General features: G+C 37.6%; 2 non-coding genes across 2 annotated transcripts; both read right to left on the reverse strand.

Annotated features, from left to right (window-relative positions):
• Nucleotides 1-20,505: 20,505 nt before the first annotated feature.
• On the reverse strand, nucleotides 20,506-20,595 carry trnar-ucu (transfer RNA arginine (anticodon UCU)). Its single transcript is given in 2 exon segments — nucleotides 20,506-20,541; nucleotides 20,559-20,595. It is a non-coding gene; the product is annotated as a tRNA-Arg (tRNA).
• A 236-nt stretch (nucleotides 20,596-20,831) lies between these two features.
• Nucleotides 20,832-20,905, reverse strand: trnat-agu (transfer RNA threonine (anticodon AGU)). Its single transcript has one exon. It is a non-coding gene; the product is annotated as a tRNA-Thr (tRNA).
• Nucleotides 20,906-21,421: the final 516 nt, after the last annotated feature.

The following is a 21,421-nucleotide window of genomic DNA, read 5'->3' on the forward strand; positions in this document are numbered from 1 at the left end:
TGACTCGCTATCTATCTTTCTGCAAGTGTGAAAGGTTAGTGACCATTCCATTTCAAAACTTGTCGGCTTTCCATTTTTTGTCTTGTAGGTTTTCAGGACCCCATCGTGATGGTAGATGTGGGCAACAAGGGTCTGTCCTTCTGCAACTGTGTGTTTTTTGCTTTATATCGGTTTGATTCTGTGTAACACATAGGTGATCATAAAGTTTCTATATATGTATTGTCATTTGTTTTGTCTTAGGTTCATAGGACGCCCCCCGGGCAACAAGGTTCTGTCCATCTGAATCTTCTTTTTGTGCTTCTTGATTCAGACTGTTGTCAGTCCACCCACTGCTTCTGACTCAGTCCCAGTGATGAGCTCCACTGGTAGAGAGACCTCACTTCTGGTTCTGTGGTGGACCCTCTGCTCAGAACTCCATCAGGACATCTCCATCCCTACAGGCTGCAGCTAGGCCAAGAAATTAAGCAGCGCCTGTGGGAGGAGTGCCGTTGTCCCGCTCGGAGTATGGAGGTCCAGATCGCAGAGGTCTTCAGCTCACCAACTGGGACAAGCTTCGCCCCTCACTTTGAACTGGACACAAGCAGAGAGCCACTGCCTAAGCAACCCAAGAGGAAAAGGAGGCAAAGACACTGAGATCAGGAAAAGCAGCAAACATGACTTTTAACTCATTTTACTATTTTAACTACTTTTCTTCTTCTTCTTTTTCTTCTTCTTCTTCTTCTTCTTATTATTATTGTTATTAAAATGTACTTTTTTTCTCTCATAACTGATGTACCGTCATGAACTTTGGCACAGAAATGTGCAATTGTGAAATATAAGCTTAATAATAGAACTGTAAATTTTACATTAGGGTTCACACCCTAATCTATAAACCTATTCTAAAGAAAAGTTCTTTAGAACTGAGCTTCTAAATTTCACTGAACCAAACTGGATTTAACTTCAACAAAGTACGGATACATAACATGCTTACCATTTGCACTATGATTATTTGCACAGCTGTACAGATGTTAAGTTTCTGTAGATGTTTATCATATCTGTACATAATAGTTTGTATATAGATGTCTACTCGGGCTACATATTGATGTACAGTATTCATACCTGTACAAGTACAGATTTCTGATTACAGATTTTTTACAGCTCTTTGTTACTTTTTAACTTATTATTTATTCGATTTATTGTTTCGTGTATTTTTCTCTTTTAGTATAATACTTGTTAACGGTCTGGTTTTTTGTTACATGTCATAGTTGTGTTGCTCTCACCAAGTAAAATTGTAAAATAGTTGGCAGAATAAAGAGATTCTGAGATTTGGGGTTTACTGTGTAAAGTGGTCTGTTTTCATCTATTTCCAGAGGTAAAAAGTAACATTCCCACTTCTTTTATTACAGTAGTTTTAATAAAGTATGAGGACATCACATATTTGGGCCTAGGTCATCTTCATTCATCTTTTTATAAAAGGCTATTAATCATCAGCTGCCAACGATGCCTCCCAAAACCTGTTAAAAAAATCTCTACTTTTCCAAACTGAGGATTACATCTTCATCTAAAATGGTTTAAACTGGTTTATGCTGGTCTGGTTTGCTTGTGTTTTCTGTTTTTTTTCTAGAAGGGCAGTTTCTCAAAGGTTTATAGTCTTTGTGATGCTCTTATATTGTAACACCTGCTGGTGCGAGGTGCATTCCACTGATGTGTCTGTGTGCATTTTTCACCACTTAAATAGTAAATAAGCCTGTTAAAGAATTGATTGTCCATAAAATACTCTTATGAATTATTCACACAGGATTATGAATTCTTTCTAGAAAACAAGCAGTACATTCTAATACACCAAATACAATAATAATTAATAAATACAATAAATTAAAGTCTAAATGAACTAAAATGACAATCACTTGTTAGTGTTACCTTTATGGTAATAGAAGGGAAGTGGTATTTTGAGGAACCAATATTCTGTAGTCAACAGTAAACAATTATTTAAATATACTTTTGGTATTATATTATAAATATAATATATAATATTATATATAATAATTATATATAATATATAAAATAAATATATATTTTCATTATGTAATATAACATAATTATATTATGATTAATTCATACTTATATGCCAGATTAAAATTTATGGAAAGATATTTATTGATCATTACTGAGATGTTTTTCTCTGAATAAAGTTTTGCTTTTATCTTAATATAAATGTATCTTTATTAATCAAATGTTAAACACTAGCATGTTAAACTGATGTAATACTGTTGTTGCTACACTGGCATTTAAAACTGATACTAACAGGTAAAGCTAGTGTGACCCATACTAAGGGTATTACAGTAGAAGAGCAAGTACACCTTTCTAATTGTTTGCTCCAATTATCATTTGGTTCAGTGCCAGGGACATGTGCAGGTAGCAGGAGGAGAGCTCTCGTTAAAGTTTAGCACAGCTTGGAATTCTTCATTCGGACGGTTTGGAGGATGTGGAGGAGTGAACTGCTGTACAGGTCAGGGAGTCCGGTATGCAGCATTGAAGGCCAGATGCAGGTATTTGCTGTTTGTTGGTTTTAGTAGTTGATGCTGTAACGGAGTCACAGTATCTGCTGCTGTTCAGCTTGTGTGAAAGCAGGTGTCTGTTGGTTCTAGTGTGCAGCAGCTTGGACTGCAGTTTTAGTGAGGCTTTGAGGGCTTCATTTAAAATGGATGGTGTTTGTGGCATTGAACCCGGTCTGCAACAGTGAGGCCTAGATACAGGTCCCTACTGTTTGTGTCCAAGTGAGCATGTAGCAAATGTAGAGTCTGCTCACTAATGCACTTGTCTTTAAAGCAAACTCTTACTGACTGCAGCGTGTAGCAGTGCCTGGGGTTTGGGACTGAGTCTGGGTTAGTGAGCAGAGAGCAGAGCTCTAAGGCAGATGCACTAAACCTTTGGTTACAGGTGTGTAAATGTATGTAATTGACTGGGGGTTTTGGTGGAAGCTAGAGAGCATTAATGTAGTGTGTTTCCCCTTACAGGAGTCGAATCCCCTGCTAGTTTAAATGAATCACTGCTCTTTCCTTCCCCTTTACATGCTTTTATAAATAAGAGTCTTAATCTCATTGTTTTATTGAGTGCCAATATTTTAGACCAGTGTTATCTTTAGATTAGTTGTTTCAATGTACAACAATTAGTAAATGAAAAGTAGTAACTCCTTTTTTTCTTTACTGTAACATCGTACATCGAAGTGAGTAACAAGCTTTGGGTCATTGTGGAATGTATAATTCACATGTATTTATAATTTGGTGGTTTTGTAGTGAAGTTTGTAGTGTTCACTTATTTATTTAATTAATTTATTTTATTTTATTGTTGTTGTGCTCTTTAAGTTCTTGTATCTCATTGTGTTTGTTTCATGGTTGTGCTCCTGACTTCCTATATATCCAGTTAAATGGATAATTGGTACTTGAGGTTGTAATACGACACTGTCTCATTTTTACTCATTTTTATGCGCAATAATTTTACACTAGTTATCGTGCGCTTGCTATCCGCTATCGAGCTAACCTTGTGTAAGATCATCAGATAATTGGGATCCAAATAAAATAATAAAGCAATAAAAAACAACTACCACTAGATAAAACACACTGTGGGGGGGGGGGGGGGACTCAGCTGGCTAAGCAGTAGCATGCTAGCTAATACAATCCAAGAGAACTTGTAGTGATGAGAAATATCAGAGACCCCCTACTGAGGACATTATATGACCTATACTATTAGACATTATTCTAAATGGATGAACCACTTGATTATGCCTTCCGTTTTGTTCGGACCCTAGAGGGCGCTCAACCACAAGTCCAAAATGAATGGGTCCATACAGAGCTTTTGTACAAAAGTAATAATGATTTTGATATAGATAACTGCTCACATTCTCCACACAATACATCATAAAACAACTCAACACACATTTTAATCAATTATAAGACATCATTTAAGACGTCAGTGAGTCTGACCAGCCAATAAGCAGTTCAGTTCACCAGTCAATCAGCACTCAGCAGCCAGAATGGGAGCGGTTTCTGCTCTACATCTGTTTCCTGTAGGGCAGGACGTGTGTGCTGTTACATTTTTTTCTTATTAATTTATGTAAGGATTTCTTCTGCTTTAGTAATTAAAGATTAAAGATGATTCCTGCCTGAAAGACCAGAAAAACATTCAAACATTTTTAACCACTGAAACCACTGAAGTCTTATAATTGTTGATTAAAAGTGTGTTGAGTTGTTTTCCTCTGTTCTGTGTTACAGTGAGAGCTGTTATCTGTATAAAAATGATGAATCATTTATAAATGACAATTTTGGGTCTCTGGTAATTCTTGTTCCTCCAGCAGCAGCAGAGTCACTGGGTCAAACGAAACGAGCCTCGTCATTTCTTTTACGATTGATACAGTCAGTTACAGATTCTGGCCGCTAGACGGCGACAAAGCGCCAATTACACGGGTGTTACTCCAGTAAGGGCAGACATATGTTTGTCGTAGCATCTCTGTTTCTGGTAAACGTGTTATTTATAACTGTATATTCAGTGCCAGCATTTAATAATTTATCTGGCGCCCTGGTGGTGTCCAGCACTTTTCTGATACAATCAACGAAAAAATCACCAATTTAATTTAATTTAATTTAAAAACATCTGTTAAAAGCCACCACTGTTAATACATTTAAATTCATGTAAAATTATTGATTGAATAATTCAATATCAGTATAATTGAAAAATGTTAAAAATGATAAACGCTGTGAGGGGAAAATACAGCGCTGATGTAATGTGGTTAAGTGACCAGCAGATGGAAAATATACCGTTTAATATCAGACTGAGTTAAACCTGTGTTAAAAGACCAGCAGCTGGAAAGCTCCAGTAGAAATCCTGATTTAATGATCATATAAATGATCAGGACAGACGAAGAGGTTCGTTAAGCAGGGTGACCAGACGCCCTCTTTTTACCGGACATGTTCTCTTTTTGGGATGTGAAAAATGTGTGCGCATTTATTTCACATCTGTGTCTCTTTCTACAGTCACTACTCAGTCTGTGTGCGGATTTATACACTGGAGTTTAATATTAGAGAACAACACACAATTTCCTAAAGGTCAAGGTCAGGAGTGAGCAGTATTTTAAACATACTTCATGAGTTGCATATATTCTAATGCACAGTATAAAAACGTAAATGAGGTATTTGAAAAAGAACACTGATCAAAATTAGAGAACACTCTCAGACACCTGCAAATTGTTGGTGTTAATCTGGCACGTGGTGCTAATTTCCTTAATTATCTGACAAACCCTATTTAACTGGCAGCATAACTTTCCTGTTTTCACTGACTTTGCAAAATGGAAAGCCGTTCCAAACCCTATCAGCCATAGCAAGAGAAGTTGGTCGTATCCCAAGTCTGTGATTTCTAGAATACTGCATCTTTACAACACCACAAACTCATTCAAGTCCCCCAAGAAGGCTGGTCGTCCACGAAAGACAAATGCAAGAGAGGACAGGATAATGTGGAGAATCTCCATGGGCAATCGGTTCAACACTGCAGCTGGAATTGCTCACCAGTTCAACGTTTACAAGCATTTGGACTGAAATCCCACTCTGCAGTGACCAAACCTCTCATTAGCAGAAAGAATCAAAAGGCTAGATTAACCTTTGCTGAGGAGCATGTTGTGTGGACAGAGGAAAAGTGTTCCAGATTTCACTTTAGTGATGAAAGCAAGTTTCATTTATTTGGGTCTGATAGGAAACATTATGTTCGTCGACAAGCTGGGGAAAGACTGAACCCAAAGTGTGTAAAGAAGTCAGTAAAAGGTGGAGGAGGAAATGTCATGGGTTGGGGAATGTTTTCAGCAGCAGGAGTTGGGCCTCTCATACAGCAGAGTGAATGCAAGTGTGTATCAGAACCTTCTTCAACAACACGTGGTTCCTTCCTTGAATTTGTCACTCAGTCAGCCAGCAATTTTCATGCATGACAATGCCCCCTGTCACACAGCAAAACGGGTAAAGCAGTTCCTTGAAACTGAAAACATTGAAACAATGAAATGGCCAGCTCAGAATCCTGATCTAAACCCAATAGAAAACATCTGGAAAATCCTTGGTGATAAAGTTATGGCCAAGAAACCCACTACAGTCACCGAACTGTGGAAGAAACTGCAAGAAGAGTGGACCAAAATCACACCAGAGCAGTGTGAGAGACTAGTGATGTCCTGTGGCCGCAGATGTGCTGAAGTCATATAAAGCACATGCCTGTACACTTCCTACTGACTGGTGACTGTTGTAACCTTCAGAAAATTTAGTTGTAATCTTTCTCTGTGCTACAGTCATTGCTGTTCTCTAATTTTGATCATTGTGTTTTTGTGAAATAAAGATTTGTTGTTGAATACTTTGGTTATTTTGTTAAACACTGTTTTGTTAAACACTCACAAGGATTTGAAATCCTTCAAATGTTGACCAATGAAGATTGCATTATTTCTGCAAAAATCAAGTGTTCATACATTGTTCTCTAATTTTGATTTCCAGTGTACAGCTTTAAACATGCCTGTTGAAGCCCCGCCTTCTCACCGACACGATTAGTCTACATGTACAGGGGTCTACAGCAACCATTGGTCAAACTGCTTCTCACCACAGTAGATTGGCCACAGCCTAAAACACAAATGTAAATAAACACAAATGAGCTCTTCTGTATCTGAGTTTTTTATTTTATTTAGGAATTTGTTTATATATTTTACATTGACATGAATCTGAAAAACTTAAGTAAACGGTGGTAAAAGTAAAACTTTGTTTTTAATTATTTTACTTGACACTCAAGTTGGACTGAAAGGAGATGATTTGGCCCTGTAAGCAGAGTAAGGCTATTTATTAGTTTTGTTAAATGAGTAAATGTACGTGCTTTAATGTTCATAAACAAACTTGCTTGAGATATTAAACATTACATATTAATGTCCTTCTCTTACTAAAATGACACTCAGTGGAGTAATAGTCATACTGTTCAGTAATGACAAACACTTCAATTAAAATAAAACCTTTATTCATTTTTAAGCTTCTCAGGCTGCAGCAGATTAGGGCTATTTTTACAATCGAATAATCTGACAATTATTCAAATAAATAACTGATTTAGCTTGAGGTAGTTTAAGGTATTTGCTAAGTAACAATTAAGTTCATAAAAAATTAATAACTTATTCAGAAATTCACTGTGTTAATGAATTACGCTGCTAATATAAAAGTTATATAATATAAAAGATTAATAAAACTCCAATACCTTTTCTCTTTTAAATTTTAAACCCAAGGATTAGTAATGTAGCAGCAATAAAATATAACAAAAATAGATCAGTTTTCCCTTAATCAGTTTTCATATACATTTTTGGATGAACAACAAAATAAAAGTGGAAGTGGGAATTAATGTAAGACAGTAATTTTCTCAGTCAAAAAGTATTTTATGTTGCAGATTCGTTTGTATTAGTCACTTTTATTTTGTGGGGTCTGGCCAGAGCCACAAAGTAGTCGAGAGACTTTAGCTCGTTACCGGAGAGCGGGACATAATCTGTAAGCAGCAACCTGATTGGTTGTTTTTGTTGAAGGGCGGGACATAAAGTAGCTGAAAGCATTGTTTAGAAGGGGTGTCCACAAATATTTGGACTTAGACACTGCTTAATTTACCAGCCTAGGACTGGAGGACTGGAGAGTGATCCATATTGAGGCCATGGAACAGCAGGGAGGCTCTCCACCAATGAAGCTCGTCTCTGGGACTGAATCAGGAGCAGTGGGTGTTCTGAAGGCAGTCTGAATCAAGAAGCACAACAAGAAAATTCAGAACCTAATTTCTGAACATCTTCAGTTGAGTCATGTATGATTGTTCCTGATCTGTTTCTTCAACTAGTTGTTTTTGGACCTAAATCTACATCTACAGAGGAGCTTCCATCTACTACCTCTGCTCTGAAGGAGGAGTATATTAAATGAGGGAGGATCATAGATGAAGGGTTTCTAGGTTGAGCTGGTGTGTGGTTTACCTGCTGAGGAGTACTGATAGACGTGGAGATGCAGACTAGGGCTGCAACTAACGATTATTTTAATAATCAATTAATCTGTCGAAAAAAAATACATTTCCATGTCTTTATTTAAAAATAGAACATTGAATAACAGAGCAAATAAGTGTGTACAATAATTCAATAATAATAGATTACATTATTAAATAAATTAAATAAATTACAAATAAAATAAATGAAATAATAAAGAAAAATAAGTGCATTGCTGATGCAAACACTGCACTGTATTGGAGTGAGGCGTGAGACAGGATGAATTGCCTTTAGTTTGTATGTTTTTTTTTAAAACTTTTATAAAGCACATTTAAACACTGCTTAAGCGAATTACACAGATAATAAAAGTAACACACACACACACTTACACACTCTATCATTGTCATTGTCCAGTTAAGCAAAAAACAGCATGTGCCGTGTTACACCGGTTCACATAGTGTGAGTGCACCGTTATGTTTCCTCACTTCAAAACAGAACTAACTGGGGTTATTGTAGTGACTGTGCTCCCACATTGGTGAGGATTTAAGCTGAACTTCTGTTCTGCGTCATTCATGTTTAATTTTTTGGAATATTTTTACTTCTTGATGTTAAATTTATTTTAAAGATTACGCCTCCGCTCTGACTCGCTTCGCTCATCTCCCTCTTATTTATTAATTTTTTCCAGAGTAGACAAAGCGCCACAGGTAACGTAAGCGGAGATGAGCTGATATGACAAGGCGAGTAACACATACATCGTGCGACACAACAAATCCATAATGAAATTCGTTGCCAACACTTTTAATAATCGATTATTATCAATTTTATAGATTCAGTGTAGCAGCTCTAATGCAGACATTTCCTCCAAGTCAGCCGTTTTGTAGATACTAGTGTCCTTCTGAAGCCGTACTGGTCTGCAGAGGAATGATTCCTTGAATTCTGAAACTAAAATACGAATGTTTAATTATTATTATTAATTATTTTGCACAGTTTAAAATATTACTATTTTTTACATATAAATGTACCATTTCTGTACAAGATGTTAAGGTTGTATAGAGGCCAAACCTTAATCCACTGCATTCAACCGATACTCACTTCGTAATCAATGCTAAACGAGTCTGCTTTCACTAAAGCTTTCTCTTCTTTTAAGCATATCATGAGTTTTAACTCTTTAAACAGTTTAAGAACTAGAGCTCAAGTTGTACGCACCTCTCCTCAGCCGTGCCGCAGAAGACTGGTGTTCTGCCGATTTCTACCCATCCAAATGTGACCTGTGCAAGCGCGGACCCACAACCCACCAACAAATGCTTTCATGTGTTTTTTTTTTATGATAAATCTGTTTTTCTCACGTGCAAAATACAATCTCAGCAGACATGTAGAAAGTACTAGAGACCCAGACTTGAGTAAAAGTACAAGTGCTCTATCAAAAAAGTGACTTGAGTAGAAGTAGAAGTGTCTTTAAGCTCCAGACTTAAGTGGAAGTACTTAAGTATTGCATGTAGTTACTTAAGTACTGAAAGTAAAAGTACAGTATTGTGTTCTGTAGTTCTTACAGAAAGCAGTCAAAAGTCTGAGTATCAGTGTTTCTATTATTTCAAATGCTCAGACTTAAGTACTGTCACAGTTCCTCTGGCTGTAGTAGAAGGACAGAACTGTAGAAGACTGAGTTCATGAACATGAACCATTCGGCCACATATGAGTATTTGAAGGTGGGGAAGGTGGTGTTTCTTCTAGTGGTTCTTCCATCTCGGAATAAACTACAGAGCTCTAGCGTTAGTGTCCTCACTGCAGCTGCAGCACATAAACATCTAACGGAGTAAAAGTATTAAACTCATCCAAAATATGTAGTGAAGTAAAAGTGGAAGTAGGAGATAAAATAATCCTCCAGTAGATACAGATACAGTATTTTAGTACTTAAGTACAGTACTGAAGTAGTTCTACTTCATTACTATATATCTCTGAATCTGAGGATTTACTTGGGTGTTAATATATATAAATATATAAAAATGATTTCTTATTACCATTATTAGCTTATATTTACACTGACATGGTGATTTACACTCTCCTGCTGGGAGCGTTCTCTCATATAATGATTTTAGTCTGTTATCATTTCCTACTTACTGGTGTATTTAGGCAGCTTTACCTGTAAATATACACTATGGTAACATTGACAGAAAACGTGATCCATGCACAAACCGTTCCTGGTTAGTGCGAGAAACATGAGTGATGACATCAACTAATTTTTTTTATTTAACTAAATGTAAAACTAACCTTAGTTGTTGCACCCAGACCTTGCAGAATAGTGTAAAATAGTGTGTATTTATGTGTATAGATTCTGGATTTGAATTTGTGTATCATATACTATATAATAAAAGTCACTTGACTTGATTTAGGTAAGCAGCCACTGAATCTGGATCATGATAATATTGTTAATGGTGATAATTCTGCAGATGATGCAGATCATTTGTCAGCCTGATAATGTCTCTGTCTGTCTGTCTGTCAGTCAGTACACACAGTGGCGGGGAAGGTGCAGGGACCCTGTCAACAGATCAGTGAAATGTGAGTACACACACACACAGACTAGCTTTCATCGAGCGTACCATCATCACCATCTCAGTGTATGTTCAACAGGGTAAAGTTAGTTAAAGGTTTTGGATTGGAATTAGGTTTATGAGTAGTGTTATGCTTTATTTTATAGGTGTTTGAGGTGTAGGATAAGTGAGACTCATGCACTACATGGACAGATGTATTGGGACACCTGCTCATTCATTCTTGATGCTGTTTTATTGGATTGACTGTCTCTAGTGTCTAGGGAAGGCTGGAGACAGCTTACTAGATTTTGGAGCATTGCTGTGAGGATTTGATTGCATTCAGCAAGAAGAGCATTGGTAAGGTCAGGATGTTAAATAATCACCACCCCAACTTATTCCAAAAATATTGGATGAAACACCATTAATCACTCCAGAGAATGTGTTTGAGCTGTGGCGCAGTGGAACATTCCACAGTTCCACTGTGCCACAGCTCAATACTGGGGGGCTTTATACCCCTCTGCCCCACGACTGGCATTAGGCAGCATGGTGCCAATAGATGAATGCTCCAGAGAGTCCTATTCTGTTGGCACTACTTCTCTACAAAGACTAAAGTGTGTGCATTTGCATATATGTGCAATGGGTGCAATTTAAAGTAGCTGAATGCATTTATTAGAAGGGGTGTCCACAAACATTTGGGCATATAGTGTGGGTTAAGTGAAAGGGTTTGCAAGTAGTTTTAGACAACCCAAATTTTACAAATATTTTTACAGTAAAATGTTACAATATCTGCAGTTTATTGAACAATTCTTCATGCAGCTCATGATTAAACATGAGAGAAAAAGTACATTTATTTACAAGAGAAGTGATCATTAAAGTGCAGTGGTTGAATGCAGCACCACAGTCTTCACCTCTTCTTCTTGTCCTGCTCAGGCATCCACTTGCGTGTTCCAGAGGGTGACCTGAAGACCTAAGTGATGCGGACCTAAATTTCCACACTTAATTAGTGTTGGACAGCGGACCTCCTCTTACAGACACTGCTAGATTTTTTTGGCCCAGCTGCAGACTGTAGGACTGGAGATGTCCTACCACATTCTGGTAGTCCCTCACACTGAGGTCATGGACCAGCCCGTCCGGGGGGCAGCCCGTCTCTGTGACTGAATCAGGAGCAGTAGGTGGTCGGCAGGCAGTCTGAATCAAGAAGCACAACAAGAAGATTCAGAACCTGATTATTGAACATCTTCAGTTGAGTCATGTATGATTTTTCCTGATCTGTTTCTTAAACTGGTTGCTTTTGGAAGTAAATCTACATCTACCTCTGAAGGAAGAGTCTGTTCATGAGGTCAGTATGGTCCAGCCTGGAGCTCAGCACCTGTATTGGAAACTAGGTACACCAGCACAACCTAGAAACCCTTCATCAATTCTCATTGATTTAATAGACTCCTCCTTCAGAGCAGAGGTAGTAAAGCTCCTCTGTAGATGTAGATTTAGGTCCTAAAACAACCTGTTTTTGTTGGATGTCTTTAGTGTCCAGGGAAAAAAGACTCTCTACTAGATTTTGAAGCATTCAGCCACAAGAGCATTAGTGAGGTCAGGATGTTGGATGATGAACACCCCACAGTTCCACAGTTTGCACATATGTGTCAAAAGTGTGTGCAACATAAAGTAGATGAATGCATTTCTAAGAAGGGGTCTCCACAAACATTTGGACATAAAGTGTAAGTTAACTGAAACGCTTGGTTTTAGGGGCAGCGGTGTCTCAGCGGTTAGAGCGTCTGGCTATCGATAACAGGGTTGTGGGTTCAATTCCTGGGCTTGGCAAGCTGCCAATGTTGGGCCCTTGAGCAAGGCCCTTTAACCTCTCTGCTCCCTGGGTCGCTGGAGTTGGCTGCCCACCGCTCGGGGTGTGTGTGTACTCCCTGCCCCTAGATCACTAGTGTGTGTGTGTTCACTACCACAGATCGGTTAAATGCGGAGGACACATTTTGCTGTGCAGTGACAAATACATGCACCTTTACCTTTTTCTTTTTTGGTAGGTCTGAAAGTAGGTTAGTTTTAAACAACTGAAAAGGAGAAATTTGAAAAAGATCTTTTTACAATAAAATTTAACAATATCTGCATTTCATTGTACAATTCTTCATGCAGCTCATGATTAAACATCTGTTCTGAGAGAAAAAGTACATTTATTTACAAGAGAAGTGATCATTAAAGTGCAGTGGTTGAATGTTCTTCACCTCATCTACAGAGGAGCTTTACTACCTCTGATCTGAAGGAGGAGTCTATTAAATGAGGGAGGATCATGGTTGAAGGGGTTCTAGGTTGTGCTGGTGTGTGATTTACCTGCTGAGGAGTACTTACAGACTTGGAGATGCAGCTGTAAGTGTGGACCAGCCTGGAGCTCAACACCTGTATTGAGATCTCTGGAGCTTTGGCCTTAGAAAGTCTACTTTTTAGCTGCAAGTACTTCAGCCGTCTAGTAGGTACTAGTTTCCTCCTGAGGCCGTACTGACCTGCAGAGGAACGATTCCTCAAATCCTGAAACTAAAATATGTATATTTAATAATTACACACAGTAACAATAATTAGTCTAATTTAATAAAAATACACCTCAGAAGATAAATGTACCATTTCTGTAGGAAATAAATCTTGCTGTTGTTAAAACAACCCTTGAGGAGCAGATCTGTGATACTCATCACACTGGTTCCTACAACAGCTTGCACTGCTAATGACAGAAAGAACAGAAAAACCAGAGGAAGCTGAAGGTGTGGAAGGCGATGCCAAGGCCCAGCTCATTTGTGTGACTACTTGATTTCAGATCCCCTGAGGTGGTGTACTGAAGCTAAATTACACACATTCAGTCACTGTCCAATTACTTATGACCCTGATTGTATTTAAATCAGCCCAACATTTTAAGCTCTAATGTTTATCTAATCTTGGTCTTGTCCATGGTTAGGTTTGGAGTCTGACTGTTTGAGGCTGTGGACAGGTGTCTTTTATACAGATAACAAGGTCAAACAGGTGGCATTAATACAGGTAACAGGTGGAGGACAGAATAGCTTCCTAAAGAAGAAGTTACAGGCCTGTGAGAGCCAGAAATCTTGCTTGTTTGTGGGTGACCAAATACTTATTTTCCAACATAATTTACAAATAAATTCTTTAAAAATTCTACCATCTGATTTCCTGGATTTGTTTTCCTCATTGTCCTCCCTTGTCTTTCATAGTTTCACACACCTCTTATTGTTCTAAGTAGGAGAACTTGCACAATCAGTGGCTGACTAAATACTTTTTTTGTCTCACTATAAATGATTATTAAATACAACAAATGAAAATCAAAATAAATGAACTAAAATGAAGAATGACGTTCACCTGTTAATGTTATTGTCATGGCGTGTACGGCCAGACCTGAAGGGATGAACACTCGCAGAAATGGAAATCGAAGCAAGATACTTTATTAACCAAATACAAAACAATGGGATCCAAAAAGCAAAGTGCAGCAACATGGGCAAAACCATGAACAGAACCAAAACGCAACAAGTCAGATGGCAAACAAAACAAACCTGGGACTGGGAGGAGCAGGGAGCTAAACGAGAGTGAAACGAGGGGGAAAACTAAAGGGGTATAAACACAAAGCCACAAACCTCGCTTGGGCAGAGAGGGGAGATACTAAGGACAGAGCCGAGCTCTGTGTACAAACAAAGGTAGCGGGGGAACCAGCTGCCAGACCAGAAAGCAAGGCCGACCTAACCTGAACCTGTAGAGTACTGCCTAGAACTTGGTTCACCATGGAACCTGAGCAGGAAGCGAACGTACCTGGCTTGCCTCCGAGTCGGACAGAGAATCTCTCCTAAACATGGGCCGCAAAACTAGAGCTGACCTGAACACGGCGGTAACGTGTGAGGAATCCCAGAGCGTCACAGGGATTCCAGTAGAGTCAATTCACGGCAGTGAACAAAGGGAACTACGCTCCTTTAGTACTCCCAGTCCCAGGTGAAACACATGAACAATGAATCAACACAAATGAACAGAAACGAACAGGAAGTCCTTATTATTATTACTATTATTATTTAATATCTTTTAATTATAATAATATTATTTTTGAACATCCAGTGAACAGTTTAAACTCACCTGGCATATCAAGAATCTCTACACCCAACTGAATGACGTGTGGAAGAAACGCCATCTAGCGATCATTATATGTCAGTAACAGCTTCCTTGTATAAATATAAAGTGGTATGAGGAGTTTAATTGAACCCTACGCCACTGTTTCCTTAAACTAGAAGCTGAGTGAATATTTACTGCTGGGAGGTCTAATTTACATTGGAGAGTGATATCATTTTTCTTTATGCTTTAAAAATTTAATTCTTTAGAAATTTTTATTCAGTTTTTATTACACACTGTGCTGTAATGGCTCTTGCAAGCTTAAGACTCTCCACAGGGGGTGCCATTAGTGCACAACTAGCTCTGTTTGAGTCGATTCTGCGCATGCATGGACCAATTATTTTTACAGTTGTCATGTGTTTTTCATGATAATTCTGTTATTCTCATTGCTTCATGCAATCTCTGCTTAGCGTTAATATTTGCTAGAGTGAAAAAGTGTAAACTGTGATTAAAAAAATAAAAGTAATAAAAAACGATTTCTTATCACCTCTGTTACCTCATAATTATTACTCTCATATAGTCACTAACACTATATCTCTCATATACGTCTGCTGGGAGCATTCTCTGATATGATGCTTTTAGCCTGTAGAAATATCCCACCTACTGGTTCATTTAGGCACATTTACCTTCATAAAGAAACACATGGCTGCACAACTCGACCGGACCGCCATCGTCTGCATAGCAATTATCAAACAGGTACAAACTACATCCTCTCCTTATTAGAAGTACTTGAGCAGCTTTGGTGTAGAGATGGTTATTGAGAAGCTTTTCAGAGTATTAACACAGTTCAGTGCTGTTGAAGCATTTGACTCCTGACTCCATGCTGCCATCTAGCGTCTAGTTTCATTTCCTACAATGACTGTTTCTGTCCTTTAATACAATGTAAATGTCAATTTGATATTTTCTAAATTAAATTAATATACCACTGACATAATTCTCATTCTTATTAACAACCTATAAAGATAATAAAATAAACTTTATTTTACCTAAAAATGTCTCTCTCTTTTTTCTTTTTTTACACACTTTCACACACTCTGGAAAGTGGGCGTCAGAGTGACTGCATTCAACCCATATTCACTTCCTAATCAATGCTAAACGAGTCTGTGTGTGTCTGTTGGGATTGTTGGGCCCTCATCTGTTTAGACGCATGCTATCCTAATTGCTGCTGCCCTAACATTGCATTTAAACCACTCCCATTTGTTCAGAGGTGAAATTTCCAGTAGTGAAATATCTTCAATTAAGTAAAAGGTTACCATTAAATTTCCAAATTGAATTCAAAGGTGATTTACATTTGTTCCCAAGAGAGGAACAAGGTAACTGAACAGTGATCAGTTAAAGGAGATGCTGAAATTTCACAGCTTAAAATACTATCCGTCACATTGTGAGGGATTAACCAGAAGTGTAGCCTTGAACACTGACCGTTATTGGAAGCATTAAACCAGGTGTACTGTCTGGCATTGGGGTTTCTTGTCCTCCAACAGTCTGTCAGATTAGTATTGGAGACTAAGTTATTGAAAATATAATCAAAAAGATGATGCTGCCCTCTAGAGGGAAGACGGTCAACTGAGCCATCTGGAACTACATTAAAGTCTTCTCCTATAACAACCTGATCTGTCGAGTATTTTACCTTCCATTACTTTATCTTCCTACAAAGGTCTGCTTCTAATATTTGGTTAATCGCAATACTGTTAATCGCATATACACAAACTAAAATGAATTTTGCTCCATCAGTATTCACAACTACCGTTGACCAATGACATCTGTATCACATACATGGTCCAATAAATCTACACTATGGTAGCTTGCTTTGACAAGTAAGTGAAACTCACCAGAACATGTGATCCATGTACGAACGGTCCTAGTTAGCACAAGAAATATGCGTGGTGACGTCAACAACTAATCGTCTATTAAATACTAATGAACTAATTGGGTCGTCGATTTTTGTAGACTATGTCGATTAGCTGTTGCACCCCTACAGCAGATATTCTGTCTGGTTTGTTCTGTAAAGTAATGAAATAAAAACAGTAATATTACTAATATTAGAATCTAAACAGTTGGTAATTATGTGGAATATTATATGGAAATTATATAAACATCAGGGAAAATATGTAAAATTGGTATATTTGGAATAGTACAATAATATATGTTGTTTATATCCTGTAATATAACCTTATTTTCTACTACAGACTCACTCACTATAAGAGCTTATATGTAAATATGTTTATTTGGAACAGATCGTGCATAATAGTGTAAAATAGTGTATATGTTTATATATTCTGTATTTGAATGTGAATATTGTATACTTGGTCACTATAAAAGATTTTTAAATATAAATATAAAAGACTATAAAAGATTTTAGGGAAGCACTCATTTGTTAGCCTGATAATGTCTCTGTCTGTCTGTCTCTCAGTAAAGGCTGAAGAGGCCATGGACCAGCACAGAGGTCCCTCCACCAGTGGAGCTTGTCTCGGACTGAGTCAGAAATAGTGGGTGGACTAACGTAAGTCTAAATCAAGTGTGATTCAGAACCTGATTTCTGAACATCTTCAGTTGAGTCATGTATGAATGCTGCTGATCTGTTTCTTAAACTGGTTGTTTTTGGAACTAAATCTACATCCACAGAGGAGCTTTACTACCTCTGATCTAAAGGAGAAGTGTATTCAATGAGGGAGAAGCATAGTAATGAGGCCGCCCTGACCTGCAGACAAACGATTTCTCAAACCCTGAAACTAAAATATGAATATTTAATCATTATGTACATTTAAAAATATTTATCTAAATTTCATAAAAATATACCTCAGAAGATAAATGTACCATTTCTGTAGGAGATGTTCCCAAATAAATCTTGCTGTTGGTAAAACAACCATTGAGGAGCAGATTGTGGTACTCATCATCCATAAGGAGCTGAAGGTCTGGACAGCGATGCCAAGGTTCCTATTTTCCTGTTATTTAAACAATTATTTTTTAAACCAGATATGAACCAATTATGGTTACCTGGTGGATTTGATTGCATTCTGCGACAACAGCTTTAGTGAGGTCAGTATATTGGTTGATCACCCCACCTAATCATCCCCAACTCTCCAACCCATCTCTAAAATTTTGTATGGAGCACCATCCATCATTTCAGAAAACACAGTTCCACTGCTCCACAGCTCAATCTAACCTACAGGGGCTAGACAAGCTGTGTGTGTGTGCATTTGCACATCTGTGTCAGCAATGGGTGCAACATAAAGTAGCTGAAAGCATTGTTTAGAAAGGTTGTCCACAAATATTTGGACTTATTGTGTAAGTTAAGTGAAACGCTTGGTAGGTTTGAAAGTAGGTTACTCTCAGACAACCCTGAAAAAAGTGCAGTGGTTGAATGTTCTTCACCTCAGGCATCAGCTCTCCACTGGTGTCCAGTTCAATATGGAGGGTGAAGCTTGTTCCGGTGGCCTCAGTGATACAGACCAGAACTTCCACACTCTGTTGGACAGCGGATCTCCTCCCATAGACACTGCTTGATTTACCAGCCTAGGACCAGAGGACCGGAAAGTGATCCATACTGAGGCCATGGAACAGCAGAGATGTCTCTCCACCAATGAAGCTCGTCTCTGGGACTGAATCAGGAGCAGTGGGTGTTCTGAAGGCAGTCTGAATCAAGAAGCACAACAAGAAGATTCAGAACCTGATTTCTGAACATCTTCAGTTGAGTCATGTACAGGTGCTGGTCATAAAATTAGAATATTTTGAAAAAGATGATTTATTTCAATTCCATTCAAAAAGGTAAACTTGTATATTATATTAATTCATTACACACAGACTGATATATTTCAAGTGTTTATTTATTTTAATTTTGATGGTTATAACTGACAACTAATGAAACCCCAAATTCAATATTTATATTATATCTATCAATATATATATATATATATATATATATATATATATATATATATGGAAACTCAGTTGTTTCTGATGTGGACATGAAGCGGACTTACTGAGAAGCAATGCACTGTAAAAAGTGGGACTGGGGTTCATTAATATTTACTAAATAATTAAAAGTTACCAACACATAATAAAATAAGAATATATGTAGTTTAAAATCAAATCGAGTTTTTAATGTTTTTATTAATTGTATGTAACACAAATATTGCTTTAATTATAAAATTAGCTGAGTAGAATTTACTTAACGGCAATATTATATATATATAAGTTGCTAGTACTCGGACATCACGAAGCGCTGTTGATTCTGATTGGGTTGTTATGCTCTGCATACTGTTAGTCATAGTCTGACGCCAATAAAAAGGGTTGATTTACTCATTGTAGCAGTTACTGATTAAAGATTACCCAAGGAAAATGCACTGTTGGGATTCAAGCCCAGGATCTCCTGTGTACTAGACAGGCACTACAACCAACTAAGCCACTGCGCCCTACCTGAAAGGTAATCTATATCAATACAATATAGCTTCAGGCAAATTCAAAAACATTCTCTTGCATACAAACTTCACACAGACAGAAAAAACAACTTCCCTGAATAGGAACCTCTGCATTTTCCAGAAACAAAAAACATCACATGTACATATACATGTACAGAGTAGGAGACCTGGTCACACAGAATGTACACACAAAAGCTTAGCATCTTTTGTTTAGCCTTCAGGTTCCATTTAAACATCTTTTAATGGATCAGCAAACATCATTCTGATTCAGAAAAGGCTAAAATCCAAAATTTCAAACTGCTTCCTCTCACTTTTCACAAATACATGCAGAATCTTCTGCAGCACAAATATGTTCCAATACCCCAACATCAAACAGAATATTTCTGAAAGTTTGAAATTGCTATTAATTAGGTAAAAAGACTAGACCAAATCTTGCAAATAAAAGTACAAAAAGGTAGTAGACAGAGCTATAAAGAAGAGGAAACACTCTCGACTCTGGTGGGACTCAAACCCACAACCTTTGAATTGCTCCAGCTATTTATCTAGAAGTCCAATGTGCTATCCATTGCATCACAGAGGCTAGTTTATGAAATGGGTTCCTTGGCCAACCTTCCTATAAAATAACAGTAGTGCTGCTAATATTTGAGGCAAATAATGAATTTACTATGCATATGTAAATCCCAGTGGTCTGATGATTATCTGCAGGTCTAAGCAAACACCAATGCTCTGCATACTGTTAGTCATAGTCTGACGTCAATAAAAAAAAGGGTTGATTTACTCATTGTAGCAGTTACTGATTAAAGATTACCCAAGGAAAAAGCACCGCTGGGATTCAAACGCAGAACCTCCTGTTTACTAGACAGGCGGTACAACCAACTAAGCCACGGCACCCTACCTGACTGGTTTTCTATATCAACACAATATAGCTTCAGGCAAACTCAAAAACATTCTCTTGCATACAAACTTCACACAGACAGCTAAAACAACTTCCCTGATTAGGAACCTCTGCATTTTCCAGAAACAAATAACATCAACTCTGAAAGCTTGTCTCAATTGCTTAAACCTATCATATACATGTACAGAGTACTAGACCTTGTCACGCAGAATGTACACACAAAACTTAGCATCTTTTGTTTACCCTTCAGGTTCTGTTTAAACATCTTTTAATGGATCAGCAAACATCATTCTGATTCAGAAAAGGCTAAAATCCTACATTTCAAACTGCTTCATCTCACTTTTCACAAATACATGCAGAATCTTCTGCAGCACAAATATGTTCCAATACCCCAACATCAAACAGAATATTTCTGAAAGTTTGAAATTGCTATTAATTAGGTAAAAAGACTAGAGAAAATCTTGCAAATAAAAGTACAAAAAGGTAGTAGACAGAGCTATAAAGAAGAGGAAACACTCTCGACTCTGGTGGGACTCGATCCCACAACCTTTGAATTGCTCCAGCTATTTATCTAGAAGTCCAATGCGCTATCCATTGCGCCACAGAGCCCAGGTGAAGAAACGGGTTCCTTGGCCAACCTTCCTATAAAATAACAGTAGTGCTGCTAATATTTGAGGCAAATAATAAATTTACTATGCATATGTAAATCCCAGTGGTCTGATGATTATCTGCAAGTCTAAGCACACACCAAAGCTCTGCATACTGTTAGTCATAGTCTGACGCCAATAAAAAAAGGGTTGATTTACTCATTGTAGCAGTTACTGATTAAAGATTACCCAAGGAAAAGGCACCGCTGGGATTCGAACCCAGGATCTCCTGTTTACTAGACAGGCGCTATAACCAACTAAGCCACGGCGCCCTACATGACTGGTTTTCTATATCAATACAATGTAGCTTCAAGCAAACTCAAAAACATTCTCTTGCATACAAACTTCACACAGACAGCAAAAACAACTTCCCTGATTAGGAACCTCTGCATTTTCCAGAAACAAATAACATCAACTCTGAAAGCTTGTCTCAATTGCTTAAACCTATCATATACATGTACAGAGTACTAGACCTTGTCACGCAGAATGTACACACAAAACTTAGCATCTTTTGTTTACCCTTCAGGTTCTGTTTAAACATCTTTTAATGGATCAGTAAACATCATTCTGATTCAGAAAAGGCTAAAATCCTACATTTCAAACTGCTTCATCTCACTTTTCACAAATACATGCAGAATCTTCTGCAGCACAAATATGTTCCAATACCCCAACATCAAACAGAATATTTCTGAAAGTTTGAAATTGCTATTAATTAGGTAAAAAGACTAGAGAAAATCTTGCAAATAAAAGTACAAAAAGGTAGTAGACAGAGCTATAAAGAAGAGGAA

This window comes from Salminus brasiliensis, chromosome 4 (genome assembly GCF_030463535.1).
Source record: "Salminus brasiliensis chromosome 4, fSalBra1.hap2, whole genome shotgun sequence".
Lineage (NCBI taxonomy): Eukaryota > Metazoa > Chordata > Actinopteri > Characiformes > Bryconidae > Salminus > Salminus brasiliensis.